At 45.0% G+C, this 11693-nt stretch overlaps 1 pseudogene across 1 annotated transcript; it reads right to left on the minus strand.

The window, feature by feature from the left end:
• Nucleotides 1–9820: 9820 nt before the first annotated feature.
• LOC308420396 (phosphoglycerate kinase 1-like) lies at nucleotides 9821–11447 on the minus strand (annotated as a pseudogene). The gene has a single exon. The product of its transcript is annotated as a phosphoglycerate kinase 1-like (transcript).
• Between the last annotated feature and the right edge of the window lie 246 nt (nucleotides 11448–11693).

Raw genomic sequence — 11693 nt, forward strand, 5'->3', positions numbered from 1 at the left:
AGACATGCTGGACCTTCTGTATCAGTGACGAGAGTTTGGCTGTGGTGGGGACTGCATCATCGTCAATCTGATGTTGGAGTCCCGGGTCTGAAGTTCTAGCTCAGTCCCAGTTTCACAGGCTGTGTGCTATCCCTGTCCACCATCAGGTGTCCACTACATCCTTAACTGGAACAACCAGGGGGAGGAGAGGAGCCTGGCACGCTGAGGAAGTGTGAGAAATGCACACAGCCACTAGGTGTCAGCATACAGAAAGACAGCAGGCTCTAAGGACACAATGGCTTGCAAGTATTTTGGCTTCAGGTATGTTAAGGTTCAGCCCTAAAAGAAAGCTGCCAGTTTCCCTGGTCCCTGTGCAGTTACTGAACATTAGTGTTTGACAGCCCTTTGAAGCTCTACTCCAAAAGGTCCCGTGGGAAGTTTTCCCTAATGACATCGTCTCCCACATTTCTCAGACAACGCTGGTCAGTTGTCACTTTCTCTACTCGCCCATCTGAATCTTGGCAATGACAATTAATGCTCCCAGAAAATGGGCACCAGCACCCCTCAGTCTCCCTGTAAGGTCTTTGAAAGCAGAAAAATTATAGCTAAGATGTAGACAAAAGTAAACTGTCTGGTCGGGAGTCACCGCCCATGAGAGACCGTACATTAGGAAGGCTGAGAGCCACTGTTAGCACCTCTGACAACTCACGCGGCTCCCTGGCATCTAGCCTCTCTTTCCCCCACTATAACAGATGCTCATGTGTCTCAATGCCCTTAAAATCTTCCTCACTCAACACAGCTGCTCCTTAAACCTCCACCCTCCTTCAGAGTCAAGCCCTTCCATCCCCAGAGAGCCAGCTATGTTTTGCCCCCATGACCTTCTCTGCCCCTCTGTTCTCTGCAGTGTGGCTCAAAGCTCAAATGGTCCTTGGACTCTGCTCCTGACTAGATCAAACAGACTCTCACAGCTCCACAGACACTGTCAGCTTCTTGCTTAAAACTGTCTTTGTCTTGATTTTTGACGACAACCCCACTGGCATGATTGACTCTTCCTTTCTCTTGTCTCCTTTTTGGTTGGCTCTTGTGGAAAACTTCCATTTTCTCATCTTTCCTCATCTGCTGCCCCTGCATTGTCTAGTCTTCTGTCCAGTCCTATCTTTCATGTTCTTATTAACAACCCTGGGTTCTTCCACTGTCTCCTGCATTCAGCCCTTAGCCAAATAATATCTGGCTAAGCCCCTCAAAGGACCCAAGTCTACTTTAGATCCCAACACACTCTGGATGGTCTCTCATCTTTTGATACCCCTGCCACTGTGTGCTTTTGATCTAAATGCTGAAGGTTCATCATGCATGGTGCCACGGATCTGGAATATAAGCTATGCCATTTCATTCCTCCAATTTGAAATCTCCTGTGGTATCTGCTTCCTAAGAATACATCCAAGCTCATTACCATGGTTCATACTCAAGGCTCTCCTTCTACAGGGTCCAGCATTGCCTGGCCCTCATTCTGTTTCTCTAGCACAAATTCCTGTATTTCTTAATCCAAAATCAGTTTTAGGAAACGTTTTAAATTAAAGGCTGGAAATATGGCTCAATGTTATGCTAACAAGCTATACAAGATCTCCATATACATATGCACATATGCCTGCCTACACCTGTATACACATGCACCCACACACACATGAACACAGGCATGTGTATTTGAATGTATACACACACACACACACACACACACACACATTTTAAGGTCCTACTATAATCTCTCTGATGCATTCCCTTTCTCCTGAATGCAGCCTCCTTTTTTAAAACCTGATAACTCCATACATGCTTCTAAACTGAGTTCCTTCTACTGGGGAGCTTTTTCTGACCCTTTCTGATCTGGCCAGGTGTCTCTCACAAATTTTAAATGGCCACCTGTGCATGCTCATACCTTGGCAGTAATGTAGCTGTGTTAATACTTCATACTTACTGATTATCCTCATATGTTAAGTTCTGTAGATTTGTGGGCTTCCTAGGAAAGGGGTTCTTTTTAAAAGTCTGCCTTGCTGCGTGGATCATAGAGCTCAGAAGGTGGTAAGTCAGAATGCTTTAGAGAGCCCACGCCTCCAGCAGCACGGCTATGATTTCTTACACGATGCTGTGTGGGATTTCAGTTTTAAAATCCACTCCCAGCACAGCTGTCCCTTGTGTCCATAACTTGGAAAGCAGCACAGCTACTGTCTCCCAAAATGCTTCCCCTTTGGGCACCTCCAATGTATTCTTCAACGGTGAAAGTGCAGACCAGGGCTTTGCTCACACATTTAATACAATTCCAGTGAATGAGGCCAGCCCCTCTTTTCTAAGCAGAAAGGAAAGCTCAGCAATCTACTTAACACCTACTCCCCAGTCATTCCCAGAGTCTAAGCTTCAGACCCAGCCTTTATAGGTAACTAAGAAAATATCCATTTTCTAGTCAGAGACTAAAATGTATGTCTGGAACCTCTTCCTTTCTCTTTCTCCAGAATCATAAGATAATGTCCTGTCCCGATGTAAATCACCTTCAAACACACTGCTGCTTTCTGAAAAGCTGCTCCCAGGAGGGATGCTCTGACATCCACACAATTCTGCTCCCTGTTCTCTAACTTTACTATGTGGGGGAGAGGTTTGGCCAATAACAGAGAAACTCTGCAGCTCAACTTCCTCATTTCACTAGTGAGAAACATATGAGCTAAAGTAACTTATCTAATATGAGTGATATTAGCAACATTTACCATGTGCTTACTATATGTACTTTCTATGCATTACTATAGGTAATCTTTGCAACAGCCCTATGGAAGTGCATTAATATTTTACACCAAGCTCAATGGATTCAAAGTGAAAGATTTTAGTTGCTTAATAAGGCTTTGGAATATTTATGATGGGATGAGCTCGGGTGTCCAAAGTCATACATCTACTGAGCGCAAACAAGAATTCCGTCTTCCGGACTTAACTCCAGACCTGTGAGGTGTCAGGGCTGTGTGACGTCAGGGCTGTGTGATGTCAGGGCTGTGTGATGTCAGGGCTATGTGACGTCAGGGCTGTGTGATGTCAGGGCTGTGTGACGTCAGGGCTGTGTGACATCAGGGCTGTGTGATGTCAGGGCTGTGTGACATCAGGGCTGTGTGACGTCAGGGCTGTGTGACGTCAGGGCTATGTGACGTCAGGGCCTGTGATGTCAGGGCTGTGTGACGTCAGGGCTGTGTGATGTCACCTCTAATCCCTGCCACTAGACAAGACTTCTTAACTTTCAATTGCCTAAAAAGGTATTTTGGGTTTACTTCTGATAGCTTGAGATAGTTATGTGCTTAGTCATTCATTTTTAAATATATATGTAGGGCTGGAGAGATGATGGCTCAGTGGTTTAGAGCACTGACCCCTCTTCCAAAGTTCCTGAGTTCAATTTCCAGCAACCACATGGTGGCTCAAAACCGTCTGTAATGGGATCCGATGCCCTCTTCTGGTGTGTCTGAAGACAGCAACAGTGTACTCCTACACAAAATAAATAAAACATCATATACATATACACATACACTCACAGAGAGACATATGCATAGTGCAAGTGAAAGCCCATTTTAAACTTTAAGTATGTTTATATAGTTCAACTGTGAATATGGGTTTCCATGTACTGATGTTCTCGGAACAAGACTCACCTGGGTTGAAAAGTGAGCTGTCCAGAAGATAGCAAACACCATTTAGAATCAAGTGGAAAATTTCCCCATGGCTGTGGAGTTCAGTTAAAAGGGGGCCGATTAAGGAAAGGGGGAGAGTAAATTCTGTTTGCTTAAACCAAACAGTTGCCATTTGTGAACAGCAGCCAAACACCTGTTGCCTGGGAAAGGAAAATTTCAAACCTGGCATATTGTAGGGTTATTACTGATAAGGACTGACCATGAAAAACTTCCAAAACTAGCATTTGGAGTCTAAAGTTTATCTTCCTCTCTGTTTACTGTCTTTATCTATATGTGTGCCTTAGTGGGACACATAGCTCGTACTCCAGCACAGAACTCACTGGCTTCTTCATTCCTGGACGGCACGCTGACCCATGAGTGCCTTTTGTAGGCAATGTGTGGGACAGGATTGCTCATCTGTTTCATCCATTCCTGTGATCTGGCCAAGGGGTCTTCCTCTGTCTCTGGTACAAAGAGGTTACTTAGCAAACAGCTCTTTGGATAAATATCCAGCCTCATACCGAGTACTATTACCCAGTTAAACCCACTTTCTTAAATGGCCACACTGACCTCACCCTCATGGTAACTAGGTAGGGTCATGAGCACGTGGCTTCTCATCTGTGATGACTCTTTTACCCATATATGGCACCCCATCCTCTGGATCTCCTCCAAGGTTAGACTGTGGTTCATTGAACCAGCAGGCAGAGTTAGGAGTCTGTGCTTTTTAACAAGCTTTCTAGATAAGGTGATCAGCTGTCCTTGGTTGCTTAGGGATGGGAGTTTCTTAGGATTGAGACATTTATAGCCAAACATTTAAGAAGCTTTGGGCAAATGGAGATGAGCTGGTCAGCCTCCTCCTGGACTGAGTACCCGCAGGGATTGGCAAACTAACCCATAGGCCAAGCCAGTTCACTGCCTGGTTTTGCAAGTAAAGTTTTACTGGAACCTGTTCATTGCTTTTACACTTAGGCTATGGCTACTTTTGTGCTATGGTAGCAGTCAAGCCGTTTAACAGACCCATAACTCAAGAGATTTGTAATGTAGATTACCTTGTTCTTTCCTGAGAACATTAGTAACTCCAAATAAAATCCCTCAGCCCATTCCCTCCAGCACAGCCACTGCCTTCTGCTCTAAGTTCACCTTTCTCTTTCCTCACTCAGAGTTCAAGGTACACTTGGCTTTTTATAGTTCCAGAGAAATGCCAAGAGTGCTGCCTTTCATTTTCCTTCTGCTTTTCTTACGCTGCTCCCTCTGCTCGCAATGGCTCCTCTCCACTCCGCTTGGCTTCCTTTATTTGGCCCAACAGAACACAATGCAGAGGCCTATCTCCAAGAAGTCTTTCCTGGCTCTGTCCCCACTCTGCAACCAGTTCGAATGCCAGTGGAGCCTCCAGGTCAAATGCCCATCACTGACCTCACCACTCGGGGTACTTGAGTGGCTCATTGGCTGGTGAGTTGCTCTCCCAGCCAGAACCGTCATCTGTGACATCGCTGTAGCATTTTACATCTATACTCCCATCCTCTTTGACTCCCAGCATGGAGGAAAGCCAGGCAGTGTCTGCTGAATTATGAATACGTAAAGCAGGGGTGGGAAGTACCCTGGGATATCGTTCTGTTCATCTTAGCTCTAAGCTTTAGCTTGAGATGCTGCTCCGGGACTCATATCCCCTTGGTTCTGGACACAGTCCCAGTTTGAGTATACTGATACACTGACGCTGCTCTTAGCCTAGTTAGCCCTGGGAACTATGGGAAGACATGGGTGATGTTCTATTTTCTACAGTGTGGAGGAAGCAATCCATGGTGCATACTGAGTGAGAAACATGGAGTCCTTGAGAATATTTTTCTGTGTCACAGTAAGAGTTGTGAAGAAAATCTGGAGGCTGTGGGGGTGTTTCTTCTTCTGAAAACAATTTTTGTTTTCTTAGAAAACTCAAGGGAAAATATGGGAATTCCTTTTTCTCTCCTGTACTTTACCTCATCCGTCCTTGTTCCAATACTGTGGGTGCCCAAGTATGTCAGGTGTGATTTAACACTCTGAGGAAACCCAGACATGAGCTTTTATGGATTTAACTAATATGCTGGCTGTAGCTCAGCAATGGCATCTGAAGTGTGCTTGAAGCCAAGCTCAGTCTCCAAATTTTTGGCTTTGTTTTTAAGAAAATTTGCTTGAGGGGGTTAGTGGGGTAGCAATGGAAGCAGGAAGCTCTGTTCATTTTAAACTTCTAGAAGCTTTACCTCTCCTAATGAATGATTCCACCTTAGAACTAGTAATCTTAGCTGGCCATGTGGGCACACATCTGTCATCCCACCACTTAGAAAATGAAATAAATGAAAAGAATTACATGTTTTAGGCAGCTTGAGCCACATGACAAGCTCTAGAAAGCCCGGACTGCACAGTGAGAGCATGAACCATGGAGAAAGAGGGGTGAGGGTGGAGGAGAGGAGATGGGAGTAGGGACAGAGAAAGAGGAAGAGGAACACTAACTGTAATTCAGTTAAAGAGCTGGACCTCTAATCTCAGGATGAACTGAGGGTGGGCAAAGAGAAGTCAGGGAAGCTATGGCTAAGATCCTCGTGGTCAGCACTTGCTCTGAAACAGGAGTTACAGGAACCTGCCACACAGGTACAGATGGTGGCACTCAAAAGAAAGACTCCCACACCAGGTGGCTTTGCAGCCTGACCTCACTTGTCTGTGAGGTGGTGTGACAAGAGTTGGCAAGCAGCTAATATTCAGGCTGCTGCCTGCCCTCTGAGACCTTTTGTTCCCATGGCATCCAGTCATTAAATCCACCCCCTCCTCTCCATATGGCACCAAACAGGTGAATGGAAAACCTTGTCTGGACAGATGAAGGTGTTCAGCTCTGGCTTGAAACCTCCTGGGTGTCAGATTCAGGGTTAGCTTTGTTGTCAACTGAAGATTCTGATCTTTCTATAAAGTGGATATAGCAGCACTTTGCAGCCCAGAAGGTCAAAGATTATACTACCCGCATATGGAAATGCTTTTGAAGCTCTTGGCATGTATTAGATGCCTTGAGACACCCCTTAGATAGGTAACAGAAGTGGGTGTGGGAAGTTCTGCCCTACTCGAGAGGGCATTGATTTGCCCAAAGATCAAAGTGCTAGGCTCAGCTTTACACCACCTTCCTCCAAGAGACTCCCCCAAACTCAAGATTAGACTCAATGGCTATTGCCTCTCCTGGTCCTCATGGAATATAGAAAGTAGGTGGACTCTGGAGACCAGGAGATCTCTTCAAATGTAGGACAGCTGAGGGTATTGTCCTTAAAGTCCCTCTTCAGTTGGAGGTTCTCCCCCAAAGTGCAAAATCGTGTAGGGTCTCATTTACCTCTTACTTCTGACACACCCTGCTCTCTAAGAAATCTTTAGCCGGCTCTCCAGCCATGTCTGCTAAACTAGACATAGGCAGACCTGCTACAGACTAAAAAGTACTGGTGCATGTGCCACAAGAGCCCACATTTATGTTCAAAACCTAGCTCATGTTCTTCCGAATTCTACACAGAACTTCTCACGTGTTCTCAGTGCAAGTTAGTGACCTCATCCCTACCCTCTGGATGAAGCCAGAAAATCTGGAGCCATTCTAGGTTGTTCCCTTTCTTCCCTACTTTCTGTTTAATTAACCATAAAGTTGCTTATTTATTAACCTGGCAAGTATTCGAGTGCTTGGTGCAAGTTAAACGATGTACTGTATGCTGGATAAAAAGGAGTGAGCAAAACAAACGTGCCTGATGTCGTAGTGAAGAGACTGGCATTAAAGGGTCATGCAGAAAAAGCATGGGGTGCTTTAACAAGTGTGTGGAGAGGTCCTGGTATACACAAAGAGGTCAAATAGTGAGTAATAGTTAGAAACTCTTGATTGCAAACATCCAGAACTGAATCCAAACAAGTCAAAGCAACAGTGAAATCACCAAGAAGATTCCAGAGTGGCTCACAGAAGCGAGGAGGAACTGTCAAGCTGGCCTTTGAGAAGCATCCAGAGGGCATGGTTCATCAGCCGACTTCCTCCTTGCACTTTCTCATCCTGTTGCTGGTCTGGAGAAATAGCTGGCAAAAGCAGCTGAGGGGGAGAAGGGGTTTGTTTCAGCTCACAGTTCCACAGTTCATGGAAATATCCCACTATGGTGTGGCAGTCATGGAGGTGGAAGTTTGCGGTGGTTGGTCATAAGGTTCACGGTTAGGAAGCAATGAGGGATGCCACATTCAGCTCACTTTCTCTTTAGTTCAGGACCTTGGCCTCATAAATAATCCCTCTGTGGTTGCCTAATTTAATAATACCAATGTCAGACCCGGTCTGCCTTGGTCCCACAACTTTGTGGCTTTGGCTCTTGTTTCTTCTACCAACAAATTTTCCTACATTTCACAGACTCAATTCACAGCCCAGATTCATTCTCTTCCAAGGACAAGAGGGTCTTCATTGTTTTCTGACAGGAAAATCTGAGGAGAGGACTTAATAGAGAGGAGAGGTGGTTTGAAACTGACCCAGTCTGGGTTCATATATAATTCTGAAGTCAAGGAAAGTCAGTGCCTACCCCTGCAGCCAATGAGGACACAGCCTACCCTGCAGCCAATGAGGACACAGACTACCTCTGCAGCCATTGAGGGCACAGACTACCCTGCAGCCAATGAGGACACAGACTACCTCTGCAGCCATTGAGGGCATACCCCTGAAGCCAGTGAGGACACTTTCTCACCCACATTTCTGATCTTCATTTCTGACCTTTTTTTTTTATTGGATATATTTTATTTACATTTCAAATGCTATCACCTTTCCCAGAGTCCCCTTTATACCCCTATGGCATCCCCCCTCCCCCTGCTTCTTGGAGAGTGTTCAATACTCACACATCCCTTCCCACCTCCCTGCCCTGACATTCCCCTACACTGGAGCATCAAGCTGTGGCAGGACCAAGGGCTCCTCCCATTGATGCCTAACAAGGCCATCCTCTGCTACATCTGCAGCTAGAGCCATGGGTCCATCCATGTGTATTCCTTGGATAGTGGTTTAATCCCTGGAAGCTCTGGTTGGTTGGTATTGTTGTTTTTATGGAGTTGCAAACCCCTTCAATTCCTTCAATTCTTTCTCTAACTCTTCCATTAAGGACCTTGTTCTCAGTCCAATGGTTAGGTGTGAACATCTGCCTCTGTATTTGTCATGCTCTGGCAGAGCCTCTCAGGAGACAGCTATATCGGGCTCCTGTCAGCATGCACTTCTTGGCATCAGCAATATTCTTTGGGTTTGGTGGCTGTATATGGGCTGGATTCCCAGGTGGGGCAGTCTCTGGATAGCCTTTCCTTCGGTCTCTGCTCCAAATTTTGTCTTTGTATTTCCTCGAGAGAATATTTTTGTTCCTCTTCTAAGGGCTGAAGCACCTGCACTTTGGTCTTCCTTCTTCTTGAGCTTCATGTGGTCTGTGAATTGTATCATAGGTAATCCAAGCTTTTGAGCTAATATCACTTAACAGTGAGTGCATACCATGGGTTGAGTTTTTTTTTTTTTTTTTTTTTTATGATTTGATTACCTCTCTCAGGATGATATTTTCTAGATCTATCCATTTGCTTTAGAATTTCATGTAGTCATTGTTTTTAATAGCTAAGTGGTACTCCACTATGTAATTGTATCACATTTTCTGTATCCATTCCTTTGTTGAAAGACATCTGGGTTCTTTCCAACTTCTGGCTATTATAATAAGGCTGCTATAAACAGATTGAGCATGTGTCCTTGTATGTTAGAGCATCTTTTGGGTATACACATAGGAGTGGTATAGCTGGATCCTTAGGTAGTACTATGGCCAATTTTCTGAGGAACTGCTGGACTGATTTGCAGAGTGGTTGTACCAGCTTGCAATCCCACCAATAATGGAGGAGTGTTCCTCTTTCTCCACATCCTCACCAACATCTGCTGTCACTTGAGTTTATTAACTTAGTCATTCTGGCTGGTATGAGGTGGAATCTCAGGGTTTTTTTTTTTTTTTTTTTTTTTTTTTGATTTGCATTTTCCTGATGACTAGGGATGTTGAGCATTTCTTTGGGTGCTTCTCAGTCATTCAAGATTCTTCTGTTGTGAATTCTCTGTTTAGCTCTGTCCCCATTTTTAATAGGGTTATTTGATTCTCTAAAGTCTAACTTTTTTCCCCAGTGGACATCTTTATTGTTTAATAGATCAACTTCTCCAAACTCTAGCTGGAATTTCTATTTCCATACTAAGTCATGAACGGTGACAAGGCTAACCAGAGGCTACACAGAGAGCTGAGCTTTTACAGCTCACTTCCTTTTACAGGCAGAATCTAAACAGATGCCCTCTACAATGCACAATGGTTTTTAGTCGCTAAGGAATTAAATGAGATCTTGAAGAACGTAGACAAATCCCAATGCAAAGACGAGCTGAGATGCTGTTCTGTTGTTTAAGGGTTCCTGGTGCTGTGTCTTGCACTAACACCAAATGGAGATGCGGAGAACACTAGGTTGGCTTAGGGGTTGTGCACAGGAACCAAAGGCAGGAAAATACTAAACATTGCTGAGAGCATCCACTCCAGGAAGGACTTTACCTTCCAGGAGCTCTAGATTGGCACCGCCCCCAGTGCTCACATGGCTGACTTTATCCTCTGTATTCCATTTGGCACAGCAAGTGGCAGTGTCTCCACCACCTATGATAGTGATGCAACCCCTAGAAGTGGCTTTTACCACCTCATCCATGAGTGACTTGGTTCCCCTGGCAAAGGCTTCCCATTCAAACACCCCAACAGGACCATTCCAAACAATCTGCTTAGCTCGAGCCACAGCCTCAGCATATTTCTTGCTGCTCTCAGTACCACAGTCCAAGCCCATTCAGCCAACAGGTATACCAGAGGCCACAGTTGCTTGGCCAGTCTTGGCATTCTCATCAAATTTGTCAGCAGTGACAAAGTCAACAGGCAAGGTAATCTTCACACCATTTTTCTCAGCTTTGGACATGAGATCCTTGACAATCTTGGCTCCTTCTTCATCATACAGAGATGTGCCACTCTCCATGTTGTTGAGCACCTTAAGGAAGGTAAAAGCCATTCCACCACCAATGATCATCTCATTGACTTTGTCCAGCATATTATTGATCAGCTGGATCTTGTCTGCAACTTTAGCTCCTCCCAAGATAGCCAAGAAGGGTCGCTCTGGGCTCTCCAAAGCCTTGGCAAAGTAGTTCAACTCCTTCTTCATCAAAAATCCACCAGCCTTCTGTGGCAGATTCACACCCACCATGTAACTGTGGGTTCAGTGTGCAGTCCCAAAAGCATCATTGACATAGACATCTCCTAGTTTGGACAGTGAGGCTCGGAAAGCATCAATTTTAGCTGGTTCAGCCTTAATCTTGTTCCCAGAAGCATCTTTTCCCTTCCCTTCTTCCTCCACATGAAAGCAGAGGTTCTCCAGGAGGATGACAGTCCCAGTTGCTGGGTTGGCACAGGCATTCTCTACTTCTGAGCCCACACAATCCTTCAAGAACAGAACATCCTTGCCCAGCAGAGATTTGAGTTCTGCAGCAACTGGCTCTAAGGAGTACTTGTCAGGCATGGGAACACCATCAGGCCTACCTAGGTGGCTCATAAGGACAACCAACTTGGCTCCATTGTCCAAGCAGAATTTGATGCTTGGAACAGCAGCCTTGATTCATTGGTTATCTGTGATCTGGTTGTTCTTCATAGGAACATTGAAGTCCACCCTCATCACGACCCGCTTCCCCTTCACGTCCAGCTTGTCCAAAGTCAGCTTGTTAGAGAGCAACATTTTGGCAACAGAGAAAAGTCTAGACGGCTGGAGCTGAGGAAGAGCTAATGTCTAACTTCTTGAGTTATTTGTATATATTGGATATTAGTCCTCTACTGGATGTAGAATTGGCAAAGATTTTTCCTTATTGTGTTGGTTGCCATTTTGTCCTAATAGCAGTGTCCTTAGCCTTACAGAAACTTTGCAATTTTATAAGGTCTCATTTGTTGATTCTTGATCTTAGAGCATAAGCCACTGGTGTTCTCTTCGGGAAATTTT

This window comes from Micromys minutus (genome assembly GCF_963924665.1).
Source record: "Micromys minutus genome assembly, chromosome: 4".
NCBI classification, from domain to species: domain Eukaryota; kingdom Metazoa; phylum Chordata; class Mammalia; order Rodentia; family Muridae; genus Micromys; species Micromys minutus.